General features: G+C 48.6%; 1 pseudogene; it reads right to left on the reverse strand.

Annotated features, from left to right (window-relative positions):
- Positions 1-424: 424 nt before the first annotated feature.
- Positions 425-22244, reverse strand: LOC128114346 (H-2 class II histocompatibility antigen, E-Q beta chain-like; annotated as a pseudogene).
- Positions 22245-23962: the final 1718 nt, after the last annotated feature.

Below are 23962 nucleotides of genomic sequence, written 5' to 3' on the forward strand. Positions count from 1 at the left end.
TGCAGTGGCTTCTCTCACCACCCCAGGCCTCTCCTGACAGCATGACGTGAGCAGAGGAACTTCTCAAGCCCCCAAGTCAGCGCTGCCTCAGAGCACAGGCCTTCAGTAAGTACAGGAATGAGGCTCAGTGCGAACCGCCTGGCCGGACCCTGGCAGTGCCCAGTAGCTCTTCCTTCTCTGCGTTTCTCAACCTGTTCTTCCAGCCTGGTTAATCTTTCTCTTACCTGCAAGTCACTGCTCTTCAGGTTGCACTCTAGCAGCCGTAGGCTGTTGAGTTCAGAAGCTGCTTAGAGTTTGAGGTCACCTAGGGGATGGCCATCTTCACAAAGGTTCTGCTGACTCCCTGATAACTAACCTCCGCAAAGCCACGACTCTCCCCTGAAATGCTATGGAGACTATTGACCACCACCAGGCTCCTTACCTGTCAGTTCCTGAAATAGATGAACAGCCCCCCTGCAAGGGACAGCAGACCCAGCACGCCGACCACAACTCCACTCAGCGTCTTGCTCTGTGCAGACATGGACTGAGCCCCTGAGGAGGGAAGCCAGGTGTGGGTTTTATCTCAAATTCAGCACCCCTCATTGGGGTCCTGATAGTCAGAGCACTAGGGGAGCCAGAACTGGCCACTCCTGGAAAGACATTCCAGAGTCACACAAAGCCGCCTACGTGGAAGACTGCAGCTGCAGCCATGGATGGGAAGGCAGATAGCTGCTGTTGCTTTGTAATCTACACTAGCCCTCACAATGGACCTCGTGACATCATTTCTGTCAGCACAGCGGCAGCAGCTGGTGGCTGGGTAGCGCTGCATACTACACATGCTGGCCAACAATATGGTGCCCACGAGTGGTCTCTACAACCAACAGACAAGGAGCATATCAGACCGAGAAGCCAGCTGTGGTGCCCGCAGGCATTTTCTGAGGGCACCAGCCACAGACACAGGGTCAGAATGGAACCAGACCAAGAGGAACCAGGCACATCGTGACCCAGACCCAGAGCGGCCTTTGTCTCTATCCTGCTACGGATTCATCTGCACTTGGTCCCCTGCTGGACTCATCTGCACATCCAACATCTTCAGGTGTGGAGCCCACCTTCTCTTGCACTTGTGGGATGACATGAACTGGGGCGGCTGCCTGGGGTTCATGAGTAACTTGGTCCAATATCACCTGTAGCTCTGGAGAAAACAGCCTGTTGTGGAGGACATGCATCTCACTTAAGAGTCCTCTGCACCATAGAGAACTGAAGTTGGTGAAATTCATCATCCACTGACTGTGTTGTTGATGTTCTCAGGACAGGGTTTCTCTGTGTAGCCCTGGCCCCCCTGGAATTTGCTCTGTAGCCCAGGCTGGCCTTGAACTCGGAGATGTGCCTGCCTCTGCCTCCTGATTGCTGAGAGTAGGATGGCCAGTAAAGCCTGGGCCAGCAGCTCCACTTTACTCTTTTTTTTTTTTTTTTTTTGGTTTTTCGAGACAGGGTTTCTCTGTGTAGCTTTGCGCCTTTCCTGGAACTCGCTTTGGAGACCAGGCTGGCCTCGAACTCACAGAGATCCGCCTGCCTCTGCCTCCCGAGTGCTGGGATTAAAGGCGTGCGCCACCACCGCCCGGCCCACTTTACTCTTAAAGCTGCTGTCCTGAGGAGGTGTATCTAACTTCAGTTCCTTTCTGGGGTCATGGCCTAAACCTTAGAGGTACACTTTCTTGCCAGAGAACCTCGCTCCTGCTGTGTGCTGTGCTGGAGATATCTGTCTTCATTGACACGTTTGGCAGAAGGCGCTAGGAACTTTCACCTAATCTTTCTAATTATTTTATTTTTCAATGACTTTCTGTTTGGGCACATTTCCACATGGCTCCCTTCTTAATCAGCAGTATAGTGGATGTAGACATTGAACTGGGTGAGGAATAAAGGTCAGTAACTTGGAAAGTTTATGCATCATTCCCTGTGGAATAAGGCACGCCCCCTACCTGGTGGGCGGGGATTCTCAGGGTCAGAGAGCTGATAGGCTCGGGTAAACCACGCCCCCTTCCCCATGGGCAGGGATTCACTAGTCAGGAGCTTCCCACTCACTCCACTCCACTGTGGAAGGGCGGGTCAGACTGGGATGCTCCACCTGGCAGGTGTAAACCTCTCCACTCTGAGGAACCATCTCCAGCATCACCAGGGTCTGGAAGGTCCAGTCTCCATTCTGGATCAGGCCCGTGGACACAACCCCAGTCTTCTCCTCCTGGTTGTTCCGGAACCATCTGACTTCAATGTTTCCGGGGTAGAAGCCGCTCACAGAGCAGACCAGGAGGTTGTGGTGGTCCAGGGGACGCGTCTTTGTTGGGTACACAGTCACCTGGGGCTCAACTAGAGGAGAAAGGGAGGTGAGAATAAGTGATGAGGGCGGAGTGTCCTCCCAGGTTGTCTGTCTGTCTGTCTGTCTTCCTCCATCCACCTAGATGAAGTCCCAGACCTTCCTGGTTTATTCCTGACATTAATCCTGATCGCAGGACCCGTTGGCTCTGAGGAACTCTTAAGGTTTTATTTTATAGCTTGAAAAAATAATTCATTATTGAACTGAAATCTTTTCAGTTTTTCAACTGAAAGCAGTGTGGTTGGATTGTGGGCACAGCACCTCAATGTGTACACCCCCAAATAGCTAAGGAATGATTCTACCCTGGGAAACAGGCGCAGAGAGAGGTGATTCTCCGGGGTTGTGATGAAATAAAATTCTAAAAAGTCATTACATTTAGGGCCAGCGAGATGGCTCATCAGGTAAAAGTGATTGCTGCCAAGACCGATGACCTGAGATCGGGCCTATTCAGGGCTGTGTGGCCATAGACTGTTTATGAAATTTCTCTGCTGACACTTCACTGACATTTGCTTTGGTAATTTCCCCAGTTTAGGGTTTACATTTTTATTTTTCATTGCTTTCTTTGAAGAAATTTTTATTCATGAGAATTTCTGACTCCCAGGACCCATGTGGAGGAAGGAGTGACTCAGTCCTGCAAGCTTGTGATCTCCACACACATGAGACGGCATTCTCTTCTCTCTGTGTCTGTCTGTGTCTGTCTGTCTCTGTCTCTGTCTCTCAGTCTCTGTCTCTCTCTGTCTCTGTGTCTGTCTCTCTCACATACACATACACACACAGACACACTATGTGACACTCTCCTTTGCAAAACAAACGTATCTGAAATCAGAATTGCTGTCATTGTACAACTGTGTCTCTTTCTGAGCTGACACTTGAGGCCCAGCCAGGGTCTGGGGCTCACTGTCACCGGGGCTTGGTCTTGGGACAGTCCTTCATACACCAGCCTCTATCCGGCATTTATTTTAAAGGAGGAACCTGGGGAAATGTTTCCTCTCAGTCCTGAGAGATGACACTTCTAGGACTGATTGGCACACACTAATATTTTTTCAGAAATTCTCATGAATAAAAATTTCTTCAAAGAAAGCAATGAAAAATAAAAATGTAAACCCTAAACTGGGGAAATTACCAAAGCAAATGTCAGTGAAGTGTCAGCAGAGAAATTTCATAAACAGTCTATGGCCACACAGCCCTGAATAGGCCCGATCTCATCTCAAAAACTAAGCAAGGGGTCTGGGGAGGTGACTCAGCAGTTAAAAGCACTTGCTGCTCTTGCAGAGGACCCAAGTTCCTTTCTGGGGGCTCACAACCACTTGTAACTCCAGCTCTAGGGGATCCAGCGCCCTCTTCTGACCTCTGTGAGCACTGCACTCACATGCACATACACATATGTGTGTAATTAAAAATAAAATAAGATATGTTCAAGAAGCTAAGCAGCATCAGGCCTGGTTAAAATGTAGATGGGAGATTCTGGATCACTGAGGAAAACACTGGAATTCAGGGTAGCGGACAATGGGTGACGCTTAATGTTTTAGTTAGGGTCTCTATTGCTGTGAAGAGACACAGTGACCACGGCAACTCTTATGACGTAAAACATTTAATTGGGGTGGCTCACTTACAGTTCAGAGGTTCAGTCCATTATCACCATGGTGGGACATGGTGGTGTGCAGGCAGACATGGTGCTGGAGAAGTAGCTGAGAGTCCGACATCTTGCAGGCAACAGGAAGTGTTGTGGCACTGAGTGAAGCTTGAGCAAATGAGACCTCAAAGCCCACCCCACAGTGACACACTTCTTCCAACAAGGCCATACCTCCTAATAGTGCCACTCCCTTTGGGGGTCATTTTCTTTCAAACCATCACACTTAGAACAGGAATGGACTTCCCCCGCAATGTGAACCAAGTTATAGAAACACAGAATTGAAGGAAATGGGCATTACAAATGAAAGAGAGGCATTCTTTTTTATAAGTGTAGTTACATGTTTTACGTGATTCGTTAAACTTGTTCTTACACAACTTCACACAGGTACATAATACATTCTGTTCATCCCCATCCCACTATTTTCCCATCACTGCTCCCTGCCATGAATCTCTCTCTCTTGCACACTTGTGTCTATTTGTTTTTTTCTGAACTATTTGGCAGCACAGAAAACAACAGTCTAACAGAGAGTGTGTGCTAAACCACCTCACCTGAAGAACGAATCTGCCACCACTTCATTATTAGCAGTACTATATAAAACAGCAACACAGTACATTAAGAACAAAATTATGCCTTAAAAGCCAGCTTCCCAATCATTTAAAAAGAGATTTATGTTCATTTATTATGTGTGTGTGTGTGTGTGTGTGTGTGTGTGTGTGTGTGTGTGTGTGTGACATGTGTGCCAGTGCCTGTGGAGGCCAGAAGAGGGTGTAAGCCCTGGAGCTGGAGTCACAGGCATTTGTGAACGAGCTACCTAGTGTGGGTGCTGGAAACCGAACTTGGCTCCTCTGGAAGAGCAGCAAGTGCTCTTAACCACTGAGCCATCTTCTCAGACTGTCTAACCATTTCAATGATGTAAAATACAGATGCTAAGAAAGAAAACAAACAAAAAGGAGGAACGTTAAAAAGATTTTGTTTTTATTTTTGATTATGTGCACGAGTGCACATGTTTGTGTGTGTGCGTGCATTTTCACGTGTGTGTGTGCAACACTCATGGGAGCCAGTAGAGGGACTAGGATCCCCTGGGGCTGGAGTTGCAGGCTTCTGTGAGCCGCAAACGTGGGTACTGAGAACTGTAAGAACAGTACTTGCTCTGAACCACTGAGCTCTCTGCCTCCCCTGGAGGACCTTTTGACCAACAAGAAGCCTCAAGAAGATCACAAGTGCCTCAGAGTTTCACACACACACACACACACACACACACACACACACACACACACACACACACACTTTCACCTATGCACCTCCAGTCCAATGTTTACCTTTTAACTTCAACAGGAACCACTCAACAAGCGCATAGTTATTTCTGCACCTGTCCACTGAGGCCCGATAGTTGTCCAGGATGTCCTTCTGGCTATTCAAGTCCTCAGCTATGGGCCGCCCCAGCTCAGTCACTGCCAGGAACTTCCCAACGACACTGTCAAAGTGGGCAAACTCTTCCTGGTTATAGATGAATCTGGTCACACTCCTCACACGCTCCCTCCCGTCGAGGGTAACGGCACTCAGCCTTCAACTGCAGCAGAAAGCATGCTGTGGGGACAGGAACACACTCCATCACAGGCTGTCTGGGAGGAGACTCAGAATGCCCCAAACTGGGGGTCAGCGAAGGGAACTATGACACCTGCAAGGAATTCACCTCCTGTGTCCTCTAATCCCCGACCACCCACACCACAAGTCCATCTTGATCACCTGAGGCAGGGGGGAAACTGTTGAGTTTTGTTACTGTGATAAAATATCCTGACAAAGACAACTTAGGGGAGCAAGGGCTTATTTGGATGATAATTTCAGAGTACAGTCTATGACTGTTAGCAAGTCAGCACAAGAACGTACAGCATCATGTCCACAGTCAGGAGCAGAGAGAGAATAAACACATGGATCCTCATGGCTCTCATCTAGCTTCCTCCTCTTCTATACCCTTCAAGGACCCTGCCTAGGGAATGGAGCCACCCACAGTGGGCTGAGTCTACCCACATCAACTAACAATCAAGACAGTCCCCTACAGACATGTCCATAGGCCATCCTGATATAGATAATTCCTCACTAAGATGCTCTTCCCAGGTGATTTGATTCCAGTTGTGTCAAGTTGACAGTTAAAACTAACCAGCACAAAAACCATGCAGGACAGGGAAACCCTTCTGATCCTGTTCCATCCACTACCTGCTGCTTCTTCTCATGCCCACAGGTCTTCACCCTCACCTTAAACAGCACCCATCTAGAACAGTCAGTCTATAAAACACCCCTGTGTGTTGATCCTGTGTCAGGCCTTGCTGCCCCTGGGAACCCTAAGAGGGGAAATCCAATCTCTCCTTTCCACTCTTGGAGCTTGAAATTGTGGAAGTAAGGGATGAAATTATCCAAGGATGAGAAAATCCAAACAGAGGCGCGTCTATTAACAGAGGATAATGGGGCAGACGCTAGAGACACGCACAGGACACTAAGGAGCGGCTTCTCAGAAGGGTAAGTTGATGTCAGCTAGAAGAATGAGGGTGGAGAAGGGGAAGGAAGCGGGTGTGGCGACAAACACTCTTGTGAAAATTCAGAAAGAGTTGATGAATTTCAAGGAAACTGAGGACATGGGGCTGAGAACGTGAGGGTCAGAGGCGCTCAGCCATCAGGCTGCAGGGGTCATGGGATCTCAATCCCTTCGAAGACGTGACTTTCTGAGCAAAAGGAAACTGTAGGAGGTCGCGGTGGATCTGCTGTTGTTGGTGGGATGGTACCAGCTGGCACAGAAGTAAACACAGTGTGACAGGTGGGCAGTGTTCCTGCTGCCCAAATGCCCCCGTGCAGCAAGTACCACCGCTGTCACTCATAACAAACGCCCAGTGGAGTCAAATGACTTCTCCACGTGGCATGTCCATGGCAGTGTGAGAAAGAGTTAGGCTGGGATGGGAAATCTGGCAGTGATGTCATGGTGTATTACAACCTACACACCTCATGTAAAACTCCCTGGGGAGATACCAGCCAAGATGGCGGGACACCGGGCTTGAGGAAGACAAAGGGGAGAACGCTGAACATCAGCCAGTCAGTGAGGGGTACTCCAAGTCAGAGAGTTGCCATGGTAACTCAGGAGAAAAAGACAAAATAACAAAGTCAATCACAACCAGCATGGTGGTGCCGCTTTAGTCTTAGCTGCTTGGGAGGCTGAGACAGGAGGATGGCAATTCAAGGTCTACCTGGTCTATGTGATGAGTTTGGTGCCAACCATAACAACTTTGCAATACTCTGCTTCAAAACATAAAAAAAAAAAGATAAAAATATAAGGATGGTGTATCCCAGTGGCAGAGAACTTACCAGCACCCCGAGGCCACGAGTTCAATCTTACTAGAGAAAAAGAACAAATGTCAGCCTCAGGTCCTTGTTTGGAGGTGGGTATTAGCTGCTTCTCTGCTGTAACTAAGTATCTGGTTTGAAACAACCTGGTGGAGTCCTTAGTTTATTTTTAATTTTTATTTTGTTTTGACTTATGACTTGAAAGGATAAAAGATACAGTCGGTCATGGTGGGGAAGGCACAGGGGTGGGAGCACAAGGGGGGAGCACCAGACAGGAGCATGAGATGGGAGCCTGAGACAGGAGCAGGAGGGAGGAGCAGGAGGGAGGAGCAGGAGGGAGGAGAGAGGAGCAGGAGAGAGGAGCAGGAGGGAGGAGGGAGGAGCAGGAGGGAGGAGCAGGAGGGAGGAGCAGGAGGGAGAAGCAGGAGAGAGGAGCAGGAGAGAGGAGCAGGAGGGAGGAGCAGGAGGGAGGAGCAGGAGAGAGGAGCAGGGGAGGAGCAGGAGGGAGGAGCAGGAGGGAGGAGCAGGAGGGAGGAACAAGGAGGGAGGAACAAGGAGGGAGGAGCAGGAGGGAGGAGCAGGAGGGAGGAGCAGGAGGGAGGAGCAGGAGGGAGGAGCAGGGGAGGAGCAGGAGGGAGGAGCAGGAGAGAGGAGCAGGAGGAGAGGAGCAGGAGAGAGGAGCAGGAGGGAGGAGCAGGAGGGAGGAGCAGGAGAGAGGAGCAGGAGAGAGGAGCAGGGGAGGAGCAGGAGGGAGGAGCAGGAGGGGGAGGAGCAGGAGAGAGGAGCAGGAGAGGAGCAGGAGGGAGGAGCAGGAGGGAGGAGCAGGAGGGAGGAGCAGGAGAGAGGAGCAGGAGAGGAGCAGGAGGGAGGAGCAGGAGGGAGGAGCAGGAGAGAGGAGCAGGAGAGGAGCAGGAGAGAGGAGCAGGAGGGAGGAGCAGGAGGGAGGAGCAGGAGAGAGGAGCAGGAGAGAGGAGCAGGAGAGGAGCAGGAGAGGAGCAGGAGGAGAGGAGCAGGAGGGAGGAGCAGGAGAGAGGAGCAGGAGAGAGGAGCAGGAGAGAGGAGCAGGAGAGGAGCAGGAGAGGAGCAGGAGAGGAGGAGCAGGAGGGAGGAGCAGGAGAGGAGCAGGAGAGAGGAGCAGGAGAGGAGCAGGAGGGAGGAGCAGGAGAGAGGAGCAGGAGAGAGGAGCAGGAGGAGGAGGAGCAGGAGGGAGGAGCAGGAGGGAGGAGCAGGAGGAGAGGAGCAGAGGGAGGAGCAGGAGGGAGGAGCAGGAGGGAGGAGCAGGAGGGAGGAGCAGGAGAGAGGAGCAGGGGAGGAGCAGGGGAGGAGCAGGGGGCAGGAGGGAGGAGCAGGAAGGAGGAGCAGGAAGGAGGAGCAGGAAGGAGGAGGAGCAGGAGGGAGGAGCAGGAAGGAGGAGGAGCAGGAGGGAGGAGCAGGAGGGAGGAGCAGGAGGGAGGAGCAGGAGGGAGGAGCAGGAGGGAGGAGCAGGAGAGAGGAGCAGGAGGGAGGAGCAGGAGAGAGGAGCAGGAGAGAGGAGCAGGAGAGGAGCAGGAGGAGGAGCAGGGAGGGAGGAGCAGGAGGGGAGGAGCAGGAGGGAGGAGCAGGAGAGAGGAGCAGGAGAGAGGAGCAGGAGAGAGGAGCAGGAGGGAGGAGCAGGAGAGAGGAGCAGGAGAGAGGAGCAGGAGAGGAGCAGGAGGGAGGAGCAGGAGGGAGGAGCAGGAGGGAGGAGCAGGAGAGAGGAGCAGGAGAGGAGCAGGAGGGAGGAGCAGGAGGGAGGAGCAGGAGAGAGGAGCAGGAGAGGAGCAGGAGAGAGGAGCAGGATGGGAGGAGCAGGAGGGAGGAGCAGGAGAGAGGAGCAGGAGAGAGGAGCAGGGGAGGAGCAGGAGAGGAGCAGGAGAGAGGAGCAGGAGGGAGGAGCAGGAGGGAGGAGCAGGAGAGAGGAGCAGGAGAGAGGAGCAGGAGAGGAGCAGGAGAGGAGCAGGAGGGAGGAGCAGGAGGGAGGAGCAGGAGAGAGGAGCAGGAGAGAGGAGCAGGAGAGAGGAGCAGGAGAGGAGCAGGAGGGAGGAGCAGGAGAGAGGAACAGGAGGGAGGAACAAGGAGGGAGGAGCAGGAGAGAGGAGCAGGAAGGAGGAGCAGGAGGGAGGAGCAGGAGGAGGAGCAGGAGAGAGGAGCAGGGAGGAGCAGGAGGGAGGAGCAGGAGGGAGGAGCAGGAGGGAGGAGCAGGAGAGAGGAGCAGGGGAGGAGCAGGGGAGGAGCAGGGGGCAGGAGGGAGGAGCAGGAAGGAGGAGCAGGAAGGAGGAGCAGGAAGGAGGAGGAGCAGGAGGGAGGAGCAGGAAGGAGGAGGAGCAGGAGGGAGGAGCAGGAGGGAGGAGCAGGAGGGAGGAGCAGGAGGGAGGAGCAGGAGGGAGGAGCAGGAGAGAGGAGCAGGAGGGAGGAACAAGGAGGAGGAGCAGGAAGGAGGAGCAGGGGGGAGGAGCAGGAGGGAGGAGCAGGAGGGAGGAGCAGGAGGGAGGAGCAGGAGGGAGGAGCAGGAGGGAGGAGCAGGAGGGAGGAACAAGGAGGAGGAGCAGGAAGGAGGAGCAGGGGGAAGGAGCAAGGGGGAGGAGCAGGAGGGAGGAGCAGGAGGGAGGAGCAGGAGGGAGGAGCAGGAGGGAGGAGGAGGAGCAGGAGGGAGGAGCAGGAGGGAGGAGCAGGAGGGCAGGAGCAGAGAGAGGAGCAGGAGAGAGAGGAGCAGGAGGGAGGAGCAGGAGGGAGGAGCAGGAGGGAGGAGCAGGAGGGAGGAACAAGGAGGAGGAGCAGGAAGGAGGAGCAGGGGGAAGGAGCAGGAGGAGGAGCAGGGGGAAGGAGCAAGGGGGGAGGAGCAGGAGGGAGGAGCAGGAGGGAGGAGCAGCAGGGGGGAAGGAGCAAGGGGGAGGAGCAGGAGGGAGGAGAGAGGAGCAGGAAGGAGGAGCAGGGGGAAGGAGCAGGGGGGAGGAGCAGGAAGGAGGAGCAGGAGGGAGGAGCAGGGGGCAGGAGAGAGGAGCAGGAAGGAGGAGCAGGGGGAAGGAGCAGGAGGGAGGAGCAGGAGGGAGGAGCAGGAGAGAGGAGCAGGAAGAAGGAGCAGGAGGGAGGAGCAGGGGGCAGGAGGGAGGAGCAGGAAGGCAGGAGCGGGGGAAGGAGCAGGAGGGAGGAGCAGGAGGGAGGAGCAGGAGGGGAAGGAGCAGGGGGGGAGGAGGAGCAGGGGGGAGGAGCTGGGAGGAGCAGGGCAGAATACCAGAGAGCTTGTCACAATGCCTGTGCAGTCAAGTGTGGGAGCCCACAGAGGTTCCCTAATAAGACCTCACTCAAGGTCAGAGAATCTGAGCTTGCTTTACCCAGCAGGGCTGCATAATAGGATAGTTTGGCCAGGGGTGTGGTTACCAGGTGCTTTGAAGGATCTACACTTGATTGTATATTGTGCTTTGATCTTGAAATCAAAGGTCTTTTGCCTCTTCCCTTGGTAGTGTATAAAGGGCCCATTATGAATAAAGTTGGGGAAGCTAGGCATTGACCCAGAGCCCTCCAAAAGCTATCCTGTGTCTCTGTCTTTCTTGCTATCTACATCTATATTTCTATCTAATACTTCCTCATTTCTCTCTCCTTCTGAGAACCCTTCAACAGGTCAAAGCTGGACTCCTGCCATCAGGAAGCAGAGAGATATAAGGAGTGGTCCAGCTATAAAGCTGCAAGACCCACTCCCCAGTGACATACCTCCTCCCACAATGCTCCACCTCCTAAAGGTTCCACAACCTTTAAAAACAACGTGACTGCAGGAGACTGGGTGTTCAAACATAGGCACTGTGGGGGACACTGCACCTCCAGACCACAGCTGGGGAAACCCCACTGTAGGGAAAGGTGAGCAGGAAAGGACCACTGCACCTTGTCATAGACACAGACCACAGCCTTCACAGCAGGAGAGTGACAGTCCTTTCACACATGACAGTTTGGGAAGCTTGGTGGCCTAGTAGTGACTGTTCAGCTCTAGAGAAGGGGTTTGCTTTGGTCCACACGGTACCAAGAACCCACGCCGGTGCCCAGTCACTGCTCAGAGGCTGACAGCCAGCTCCCCCCTATCCTGGCCAGCAGAAGCCCTGAGTTGGTATGCACCTCACCTGTAGTAACCCCTCCAACATCCCACAGGACCAGTTGCTGCCTTGGTAACAAACTCACATCCCATCCTACTTGCTCTTTCAGGGCCAGGAAAGGCCTCCTCTCCATCCCACAACATCTGGGGTGTGGCAGCTGGTACAAAGTGCTGACTGTATTCCCATGTGTCCAGCAAGAGCTGGCAAATCCCTGTTTCCTCCTACAGCAGCCTAATCTCAGATTCATCCAGTCTTAATTGGCCTTGGGAATGTGGCCTCTGCATCATTCAAGTTCTCCCAAGGCCCAAGGACAGACTCATCCATGTCCTGTAGCTAACAGTGCCACGAGCCCTGTCCTTACCACAGCTTTCCATGGGTCACCACAGGCTCCCTAGGTAATCCACAGACATTCTTTATCTTTCTTTCTTTCTTTCTTTCTTTCTTTCTTTCTTTCTTTCTTTCTTTCTTTCTTTCTTTCTTTCTTCCTTCCTTCCTTCTTTCCTTCCTTCCTTCCTTCCTTTCTTCCTTCCTTTCTTTCTTTCTTTCTTTCTTTCTTTCTTTCTTTCTTTCTTTCTTTCTTCTTTCTTTTGTTCTTGTTTTTTTGAAACAGGGTTTCTCTGTGTAGTCCTGGTTGTACTTGCTCTGTAGACCAGGCTGGCCTTTCTGCCTCCTGAGTGCTGTGTTTAAAGGCATACAATACCACTGCCCAGCTTCCACAGACATTTATACCCATATCCTACAGTTCCAGGATGGCAGAAAAGCCCAAGTCTCTGCAGTACTGCGTTTTTTCTACCTCTGTAGTGTGGATAACCATGCCACAAGCCTAAACATTGTCTTCCTATGGCCTAGGTAACTCAGGAAAGGTCTCCACACCTTAGGACACTAGATCACAGCTTCTGGTGCCCAAATTCCTGATAACAGTTTGCTTGTCCTTTCAGACCTACAGAGACCATCTGGGTAGATAACTCTACCAGTGTTGCTAAGAGTGCCACAAACCTCAGAACAAGGCACAAAGTTCCGCTCTGTGTTCCACAGCCTTGAGCCTGTGATTACTGATGCCACAGTCCCCAGAATCATGAGACCAACTATGTTTAGTTCTCAGACTGAGGGAAATACCATTCATAGCTCTACAGCTATAACCACTCAACCTATTTGTCTCCTACATCCATCCTGAGAGTCCTCAGGGGTCTGCTATGTCTTAAGAGTAGGACTGCTGGTGTCACATCCCTTTGTGTTGCTTGTACTTGTGCTGAGAGACTTCAAGCCAGTGTTCTTCATGTCCTACACCAACACTGCCATCAGGGCTGGACTCCTGAGTAGACTCAGACACACACCACTGGATTCCAACATCTGCTGTAAAGTTGCAAACCTTTATTAATCACTGAAGGTTTCTATTGCTGTGATGGAAAACCATGACCAAAGCAACCTGGGAAGGAAAGGGTTTCTTTGGCTCCCACATCACTGTTCATCATTGAAGGAAGTCAGGACAGGAACTCAAGCAGGGCAGGAACCTGGAGGCAGGAGCTAATGCAGAGGCCATGGAGGGGTGCTGTTTACTGGCTTGCTCCTCATGGCTTGCTCAGCCTGCTTTCTTATAGAACCCAGGACCACCAGCCCAGGGATGGCACCACTCACAATGGGCTGGGCCCTTCCCATCAATCACTAATTAAGGAAATACTCTACAGACTTGCCTACAGTCCCATTTTATGGAGGCATTTTCTCAGTTGAGGTTCCCTCCTCTCAGATGACTCTAGCCTGTGTCAAGTTGACATGAAATTAGCCAGCACAGTGCATGCAGATGATGCTTAACCAAAGATGAAGAAATCACACCAAGTACACTTTTGAGTTCTACCATAACCAAATTCCAAATATCCAATCCACTGAATTTCTATAGTCTATTGTCTTAGTTAGGGTTTCTATTGCTGTGAAGAGACACCATGACCATGGCAACTCTTATAAAGAAAAACATTTAATTGGGTGATTTGCAGCTCAGAGGTTCAGTTCATTATCATCATGATGGGACATAGCAGTATGCAGGCAGACATTGTGCTGGAGCTGAGAATCCTACATCTTGACCGACAGGCAATGGGAAGTGTTCTGCCTCACTGAGTGTGACTTGAGCATAGGAGACCTCAAAGCCCACCCCCACAGTGACACACTTCCTCCAACAAAGCCACACCTCCTAATAGTGCCACTTCCTATGAGTTTATGGGGGCCAATTACATCCAAACTACCACACCTATCTAAATGAAAAAAATTGCTTATTACAAAATCCAATAACACTGGAAGAAGCAAATGTTACACTAGTTGCAAATGCACGAGAGAGAGAGAGAGAGAGAGAGAGAGAGAGAGAGAGAGAGAGAGAGCGCAAGCACAAGAACCATTAAAGGAAATGCAACACCTCTAAAATCACAATTCTCCATAAGCAGACATCAATTTGAAGAAGTGTATGAAATGTCTGAAGAATTCAAATTAATGACACAATTACAAGATACATTCAAATACAAGAAGCTCAAAGAATCCCAACTAGCTCTCACCAAAGTTATTTTTCACCAAGGCATATCACACTCAAATAAGATTGTTGGAAGTACCGAAAACATAGACTACTACAGCATTCTCAAAGATGGGACTGAGTCACCTGGAGGAGGGAATATGGTGGGACAAAGAACACACACACACACACACACACACACACACACACACACACACACACACGGTGGTGGTAGGGGAGATGGAGACAGAGACCAAATCAGAGAAAGAGACAGAGACAGAGAGGCACACACACAGAGACAGACAAAGAGAACTAATCCTAAAACAACAGACAAATACCAATTTACATAAAGTGAATGCCCATTAGATTTATATCAGACGTCTTCGAAGAAACCTTATAGGCTTGAAGAGAATAGGAAAAAAATATTGAAGGGAAAAAACTTCCTGTAGTCTAAGACTATTACACACAGAAAAACTGTCCTTGAACTATGAAGGAGAATAAACTATTTCTCAAATAATTAGAAACTGAGGGAGTTTACTATTGCTGGACCAACTTTATAAGAAATAGTAGAGTGAGTCCAACATTAGAAACGAAAGGATGATAACTGACATTATGAAGTATGGTGATATTTTATTTGTGTGTTAATAAAGTTTGCCTGGAGATCAGAGGCCATAGTGAGCCATAAACAGAGGTCAGCATGGTGACACACTCCTTTAATCCCAGTACCAACCAGAGAGACCTGGAGGTCTGTACAGACAGGCAGTGATGAGGAAGTGATGTGGCTGAGCTAAGAGCCAATGAGAGAGCAGAACAGGAAGGCAATAAAGGCACAGGGTAGACAGGAAGAGGCTGATTCTCTTGGGAAGCTATGGCAAGGTGGTGAGCTAAGGTTAGTTGGCGGCTATTGCTCTGATCTCTACGGCTTGTACCTCTGTATTTGGCTGTGTTTCTTATTTAATAAGACTTTAGGAATTCATCTACAATGGAGACATGTGAATACATACAATCAAGTAGGACATGTACATGAAAGAGAATAAAAGCTCTGAATGAGAGAAAATCACAGCTACAAAACTGAATATTAAGAGAGCTGGAAAGAAACAGAAATAGAAAACACAAATAACACAATGAAAATTGCAGAGGGAATTCATACCTCGTGATGAGAACCTTAAGTATTGGGTGGGGAAGGTGCCTCAGTAACAGAGTAACAGTGAGTAACATCAAGTAACAGTGAGTAATAGGACTTGCTGGCAAGCCTGATGACCTGACTTTAATCCCCAGTTCCCCCATGGTGAAAGGAGAGAATTTACCCTGTAAGTTGTCCTCTGACCTCCATATGTGCTGTGGCATGCAAAAAAAGAAAGAGGAGGGGAGAAGAAGGAAGGAAGGAAGGAAAATATAATAAAAAATAACCTTGAATACAAATGAATTAAATTCACCAATCAACTGATACAAACTGGATGAAAGAATGAAAAAATATACATACTGTTTACAAGAAATTCATCACATTCATGAACACATAAAGAGGCTAGAAATGAAGGCTGGGGAAAGATACATCACACAAACGGAAACTAAAAGTGAGACAAAGTAACAATACTTCTACCAGGTTAAGCAGACTTTACACTTTAAAGAGTGAAAGAGACAAAGAAGGCGGCTGCATATTGATACAATGATAAACTTAACAAAATGACTAAATAGTTACAAATAGACATATATCATGCACCTGACATGGGAACACCACAGTATATAAATCAAATATTAATAGGTCTAAAGAGAGAAATAGACTCTAACACAGTAATAAATAGGGTTGTCAATACCCTATTCTCAATGACCAGAGAATCATCAAGGAAACTGCTGAGTTAAACCACAAGGCACAGCAAATGGACCTAAGGTACAGTCACAGAACATCCCATCCAATGGCAGCAGAGCACACAGCTGTCCTAGCAGCGTGCATATTCCCAGGACAGAGCACATGTTGAACTGTAAATTAAGGCTCAATAAATTTTGCCTCAAAATCAGCTCATGCATCGTCCCAGACCATAATAAAGTAAAACTACAATTAAAAAACAATTAGTAAAGTGGAAACAATACAAACAGGGATGGATTATACAACATGCCCCTAAAAGGCCGACACATAATTGAAGAAACTAAGAAGGAAAATAAAGAACTTTCCAGAAAGAAGCAAAGATAATCACACAACATATTATCTGTGGGTATCAGCAAAAGCTGTTAGGATGGGAAGTTTGGGTGGTTTTTTTGTTGTTTTTTTAGAGTTATACACCAGAGTATGCTCATTGTACAAAGTGGTGGACTTCATACAGACATTGATAATCAAGTGTAGCATGTACTGCGACCGTGTTCATGACCTGTCTCCCTCTTCTGCCTGTCTGCCTCTTCCAGTAACCCAGACTTGATACAGATCATAAATTAATAACGTAAAACAAAAATATGTGGCACAAGGAATTGGTGAAGCTGAGAGCTGTAAAAAGGATTATCAAAAATGACAAACCATTAGCTATTCTGACCAAGAAACAAAAAAGAGAAATCCCAACGCAATACAATTAGAGATTAAGAAAGGATGTTATCCGTTAGCTGGGAAATACAAGGCTTGAGAGACACTGCCTTGAGGAGTCTGTGTTAAACATCGGGCAAGCCTGGAGCAGAGGGGTAAGTCCCTGAACAAGCACAGCCCACAGTAACGGAATCAGGAAGAGACATAAAAGCAAAATAGGTCGATCAGAAGGAGACTCTAGGTCTTGATGGCGCTGCCAGATTTCATGGAACATTTTAAGAATTAATTCCCATTGCAGTTACACTCATCTAAAATCTGAAATGGATAGCTCTTTGTCAACCCTTTCTCAGAGATCCAGCCAAAAATAAACCAGCCATAGTCTTTATTTAAAAAAAAGGTGCCAATAAAACTCTAGCAAATCAAATTCAACAGCACATCAAAAATCCATAGGCCATGTCCAAGTATGATTCATCTTCCAGATGCAAGGATGGTCTGATAAATGTAAATAAATAAGTGTGAAATAATACATCAACATGAATGAAGGTTTAAAACAACATGTCACTAGTTATCAGTAGACATAAGGAAAGTGTTTGATAAAATTCATGCTGTTTATGATAAGCAAAAACTCAAAAAAAGTTAGGTGTAGAAGGAACACACATCAAAACGATAATGGCAATATATATATATATATAACACAGTCAATTTCAGAGTAGGAGGAGCTAATGCCATCTCCTCCTGGATCTGGTAAGACATAGGCCATCCATACTCACTGCCCTTATTCAGTGCATTACTGGAAGCCTTTGCAAGGGCTATTAAACGATAAAAATCAGAAATATCCAAATCGGAAGGGAGTTAACCATGTTTGCAAGCACCATGATTTTAATACACAGAAAAACCTAAACAAGCCACCAAAAAGCTGTTCACTGATAAATTCAGTGAAGTTGCCACACACAAAAGACAGCAGCACGTTCTGCAGCAATAATGAACTTGTTGAAAGAGACCTTTAAAGACCAGGCCTGGAGAGGTGGCTCATCGGTTAGGAACTTTCGCTGTTCTTACCAAGGACCTGGGTTTGATTCCCAGCAACCACACGGTGGCCCACACCTGTCTGTAACTCCAGTTCTTGGGGATTTGATGCCGTTATCTAGCCTCTGTGGGAACTGCATTCTCATGGTGCGCACACACACACACACATGCAGTTAAACCTCCCATATACATGAAACAATTTTTTTTCAAGATAGGGTTTCTCTGTGTAGCTCTGGCTAACCTGGAGGTCGATTTATAGACCAGGTTGTCCTTGAACCACAGAGATCAATCTGCCTCTGCCTCTGGTGTACTGGGATTAAAGGTGTGTCCCACCACTGCCCATAAAACAATCTTTTTAAACGTGAGCATCAGAAAACCAAATAAGCCAATTAAAACACAGGGAAGGGAGCTAAAAAGACACGTCTCAGAACAAGACATAGGGTGCAAATGGCCAACAAGCATTTGAGGAATAGTCTCACCAACCACGAAGGAAGTGCAAACCAGAACCACAGTGGAATATTGTCCCAGCAGGTAGGGTGGCTCAGCAAAAATTAACAAGCGCTGGTGAGGACGGAGAGAAAGGGAAAAATCCCACACTGTCAGAGATGAATATTAATACAGACACACAGTGAACACTGGAGATTCCTCATAAAACTAAACACTTGTGGGTATTAACTCAAAGATGAAATCTTTGTGCCCAGAAGAAATCTGAGTCTGTTCGCCGCAGTGCTACTCCCCATAGTGAAGTGTGCAGTCAGCCGCGACGCCTACCCATGGATGGATGGATAAAGGAAGTGTGTGTACACAGTGGGATCCTACTCAGCCGTGAAGGGAATGAGGTCCCGTCACTTGGAGCAACCTGGATGCAACAGGAAGCTATTATGCTAAATGAAATGAGCCAGAGTCAGAAAGACAAATGGGACATGTTCCCACTCGCCTGTGAACTGAAAAGTCAACCTGGATGAGGAACAAAGTGTGGGGGGGACGGGGCTCTGCTGTGGGATATTTTGTTTGTGTTCTAACAAATAAAGCTTGCCTGGGGATCAGAGGGCAGAGCTAGCCACTAGTTAACCACAGAGGGCAGGCAGTGGTGGCACACAGCTTTAGTCCCAGCACTCGGGAGGTGGAGACAAGACTATAAGGTGGATGGAGACAGGATCTGGCTCCCCTTTTGGTCTGAGGATTCGTAGAGGTAAGAAGTCTATAGTCAGTGCTCCTTTGCTTCTCTGATCTTTCAGCTTTCACCCCGATATCTGACTCCTGGTTTTTATTGATAAGACTAATTAGGATCATAATTCAGTGGTCACCGGAGCCTGGGGACGGCAGAGGAAGGTAGGTGACAAAGTTGAAAGGGGACAAAAGGAGGTCAGAGGTCGTTCCTGCTTTTCTACAGCGCCGTGGGGTTATTGCGGAGTTAAAGCAAATCCACAGTGCACATCCACACGGCTAGAAGAGTAAGGAATTCAACATGTAAATGGCTGGCGCTTGGGAAGATGGGATGCTTAGCACGATTACCAGCCACTGTACATACACTGGTATGTCAGGAGCTGAGAGACAGCTCAGTAGTTAAGATCACTCACTGCTGTTACAGCAGACCTAGGTTTGGTTCCCCAAACCTACATCAGGTGGCTCATAACTGCCTGTAAATCCAGCTCCAGGGGATCCAATGTCCTTTTCTAAACTCTGTGGGCACCTTCACACATGTGTACACACACGTGTACACACACACACCACACACATAATTAAAAGTAATAAAAATAGATCTTAAATATTTTTTTTTCCGAGACAGGGTTTCTCTGTGTAGCTTTGCGCCTCTCCTGGAACTCACTTGGTAGCCCAGGCTGGCCTCGAACTCACAGAGATCCACCTGGCTCTGCCTCCCGAGTGCTGGAATTAAAGGCGTGCGCCACCACTGCCTGGCTAGATCTGAAATATTTATGTGTCATATCAACACAATGTAGCCCAGAAAGATACACTGATAACATATTTTAATAAATTTTCTGTTTGTTTTTTATTGCATCTTATTTGGTGTGTGTGTGTGTGTGTATGTGTGTGTGTGTGAGTGTGCCATGACACATGTGTGCAACTTCAGTTCTCTGCCTTCACCGTGCGGGATCAGAGTTCTAACTCAGGCTGTGAAGGCTTGATGGCAAGCCCTTTGACCCACTAGCCCATCTCTCTGGCCCTCGGAGAAGCTTGTTTTCTTCCAAATTATACGTGCTTATTTTGATCCATGTGCATGTGTGCGTGCTGCTTGTCTGTACGTGCACTACCTGTGTGCAATGCCCACAGAAGCCAGGATAGGGTGTTCGGTCTCCTGGATCTGGAGTTACAGACTGTTGTGAGCCGGACCATCAGTAGAGACCTGCACCACAAAACTCTCTTTGCCCAGAAGGAATGCTGACACCGAGGAGTGAATTCCAGAGCAGACAAAGCTGATCTTACTATCCACAAGTCCCTGAGGGCCTTCCTGAAGGAGAGAGAGTTAAAACACATGTGCATGCAATTGCTGTTCTCTGTCATCCTGTGGTTGGCAGCATAAGCCTGCTCTCATTCTCTCCGCCTTCTGCAGCCGTTTGCCCAGCACAAGGGTGCAGGACACAGCAAATAAGGAAATGGGGTGCCTAGCTGAGCACTTGTTTGCTGTCTGAATTCAGGTTTTCAGATTGAGCTTCTTGCCCCGTGTTTTACTTAGAAACCCTGACTGATGAGGAAGGGAAACACTTGATGATGCTTCACTTTCTCCCAGCACAAGGCCCCTGCCCCTGCCCTCCTAGTCCACAGCACAAGGAAGTGCAGGTGTGGCTTACCAGCCAGTCCAGAGGCCACTGCTGCTAACTGTGGAGGCATCAATGTGCTGCTAACACTGCAGGTGCACTGAGGGCAAGGGCTGTCGGCCACCGGGGTTTCCATCCAGATTCACGTGAAGCATGACCCAGGTTTTGTTGCAAGGGCTGGGCCACCACAGAGACCTCACCCAGGCGCCACCTGGGGACCACAGGACTAAGGCCACCATAGAGTCCCCATGAGGCAAAGCCAAGTATATCCATGTGAGAGGTTGACCACTGGACTAAACAGGGAAGCTGCTTGGTGGGCTAGGGCCAGATAAGCCATGGGGGAGGCTCCTGATACCCCAAGGGACCACTCCCTCATATTCTGCAAGAAAGAAGGACTCGGGTTTGGAGTCCTGGTGCTCTGGTGTGTGAATGTCCTCTAGTGTTGGAAACACTGTCCCCCTTGCAACAGAGACGAGAAGTAGAACATTTAACAAGTGACCTTGTCATGGGGACTTATCGTAATGAAAGGGGTAAGGACTTCGTTGTGGGAGTTGGATCATTGCTGTCAATGCAGCCTGTGAAAGCAGCTCTCTCTCTCTCTCTCTCTCTCTCTCCTCTCCTCTCTCTCTCTCTCTCTCCCCCCCCCCCATTTTTGTGCCCTGCTTCCTGCATAGGATCATGAAGCAAACATACACACAGTAGCTGTGAGCCCTTGAATACTGTATTTCCTAAACTCTAGAACTGCAGAAATCAGCCTACGCACACGTGTGCATGCATGCACACACACAGGCACGCATGCATGCATGTGTACATACATAATACATATATTCATATTTACATCTTGGGTTTTGCATCACATCACTGGGAAAGGCCAGAGAGGAATTGTAAATACCAACAACTCAACATGGATGATCGAGAACAGACATCAAGATGAAGGAATCTACAAGATTTGGGGGAACCTTGGCAGACCAGTGGCCTTTATTTGCTGACTGGCTTCTAAACCGGGAGATGGTAGCAGCCTTCACACTGTCTGCACCCTTGCTGGGGGTGCACAGATTGAACCGTATGAAATTGTTGATTCTGACCACTGTTGATATATGAAAATGGAATTTGATATCTAAAACCAGTTGAATCCTCTGCTTTACACTCAGGCAGGAAGGCGGCTGATGCTGGAGAAATGGTGTGGGCTGGTTCTGAGCTACAGAGGACGCCATACTGTGCTAGGTTGTCAGAGGAACCATTAAGTCTTCAAGACGCTGAAGAGCACACCGTGGATGCCCCTTGTCTAGGAGGGTGACTCAAGCGTTAAGTTCCAGGGTCGGCTCCAGGGTCCCTCCCACAGTAGGGAGGGAACACTGACTACTTCCTGTGACAGCACCCCCACCACAGGGGTGCAGGGCTCATGAACACTGGGATCAGGGAGAAGAGGGGATGCCCTTGACCCCTCCTGGGATATTAGCCAGATGTGCTAACGCTACAGATCCCAGTGAGGGCACAACACAGTCTTCTAGGATAGAGCCTCCCAATTCTTCTTAATCACTCATAAAATTTTAAAAGAAACATTCCCTTTTTTCTCTCTTAATATTTTAAAGAGGTTCTGGACAGGTCATTATTTCAACACCTGATTTCTTCATCTTTTCCAGATCCTAAGAAATGTGATGTCAGGCTGGAGGAGTCTCATGAGGAAGGACGGGGACAGGACCCATGTGTGATGCCATTCACAGGTCTCAAAGGAGCAAGATCCTTTCATATGGAAATAATTTGAGATTCATGTGATTAAAAGAAGTGGTCAAAGAAAAAAATGACAAGTTTTAAAAGGCCTAATGTAGACCAAACAAAGGTAGCTCCCTGCCTTCCCCACCCACAGCAGCTCAGCCCCTGAGGTGTGCACTTACGTCGGGGGTACTTGACCAAAGCCACAGGATGGCTCAGCATCATCAGCGTCAGGACTACAGCCACACAAGGGCCTCTGGGGAGCCACAGACCCACCATGGTAGAGGAGAGGAGATGAGAGGATGGTGGTCAGAGAAGCAGGCCAGCCTGCCTGCCTGAGGACTGTGAAATACTCCACCTATTGGTGCTGGGCTGGGTACCTTCAGTGCTGAAGAGCCAATCAGGAGCAGAGGGGGCCAGCATCATCAGTTGTTAGACAGAGGTTCAGTATGAGTGTCTTTCTGAAGTTTCCAGTTTCCTTTGTTAAGCAGAGGGCTTCAGCTCAGGGTTGTAAAGTTTTGGTCAGTTTGCATCCAAAGCACCTGAATGGACACCATGCCGAGCCACCTCTTCTGAGGCTGGTCAGCCTTGACACTATCACTCTGCCTTAGGACAACTGAGCCTGTGGGAGTCCTGTCCCTACTGTGGTTTCTGTAGTGACTTCCTTGTTTGCTGAGGGAATCCCTCTGTTACTTATCCCCCTCCTACTTAATCCTAAGAAAGGACAGAAGAAGTCTTGCTCATGGATGCATTATAAAGTGTTTAGGAAGATACACTAAACATAAAATATGAATTACAGTATATAAACACAATCATACTATTTGTGATATATGAACCATTATATCCTTGCCCACTGACACTTCGAAGCTTTGAGGGGATTTTTATCTTCACATGTGTTTACAGTGATGGTAATAATGAGTGATGGTGATGGACATATTAACATGCTGTTATGTTTTCATTTTTGTTTTAATTTTATTCATCGGATACTTATTTTACTGACAGGACTGAACTGGGAGTAGATTCTTCTATCCAATTCAACCTCTTCTTGTTCTGATTCTGACCTCAGTCCCACTGCACATTAATCAACAGAAACTGGATATCAAATGTGTTTATTGAAACAGATGTGTACAGCAGGAGTCATGACTCCGTCAGTAAAGTTCTTGGTGTACGAGTGTGAGGACCTGACCTCAGGGTCCCAACACACACATAAAGAGCCAGGCCTCGGGTGGTATGACCTGGAATCTTGCCCCGGCCAGCAGGGCTTCAACAGGTTCTCCACCACCCTAAGGACGGAATGATAGGGACAGGAGACACAAAGGAAATACACCAAGACAAGATTCTGATCAAGGTGCAACTTTATTTTTCTCCAGGAGGGTTTATATAGTTCCTGTAGGGTGGGGGGAGCAGGAAGCTGTTATCTGCATAGGGTGGGGCAAGCTAACAGGATGTTTATGCAGGATGTTGACAGGGTGAAAAGGTCAAGGGCTCTACTCAATGCCCTGTCGCTAGGCAACCTGACTGTAAGATGTTCTAGTTCCCTGTCTTATGGGGGTCTGTATATTTCCATTAACTAGAGATTCTGTCCTTGTCCCTGACAGAATTTCCCTGCCTAGGAGGCAGAGACAGAAGGATCAGTCAGTGCCTTCCAGGATCAGAGAGACTGTGTCTCAAAAAGAAGGTGGAGAGTAACTCAGGAGGGCACACGTGTGAGTCTCCAGCTTCCCCATGCTTGTTCATGCATGAGCACACACAAAGCACACACATCCAAAAAAGAAAATAGATATATATGTTCTAGCATCCTGTAAAAACAGTCCTTAAACTCCACATTTTTCCCTTTAATTTAAAAATTCCATTTAAAAATGTGTATTCATCTGTCTAGGAGGACAACTTTGAAAAATTGTTCCTCTAAACTTTGTGTGGGTTCTAGGAGTGAAATCAGGTCCATTGGATCACACAGCCTGGGCTTTCATCCACTGAGCCAAGTCCTGGATCCTCACAGCTTTGTTTTCTCTAGAGATTTCTCTAGGAAACAT

This window comes from Peromyscus californicus, unplaced genomic scaffold (assembly GCF_007827085.1).
Source record: "Peromyscus californicus insignis strain IS unplaced genomic scaffold, ASM782708v3 Scaffold_19__1_contigs__length_69161282, whole genome shotgun sequence".
NCBI classification, from domain to species: Eukaryota; Metazoa; Chordata; class Mammalia; order Rodentia; family Cricetidae; genus Peromyscus; species Peromyscus californicus.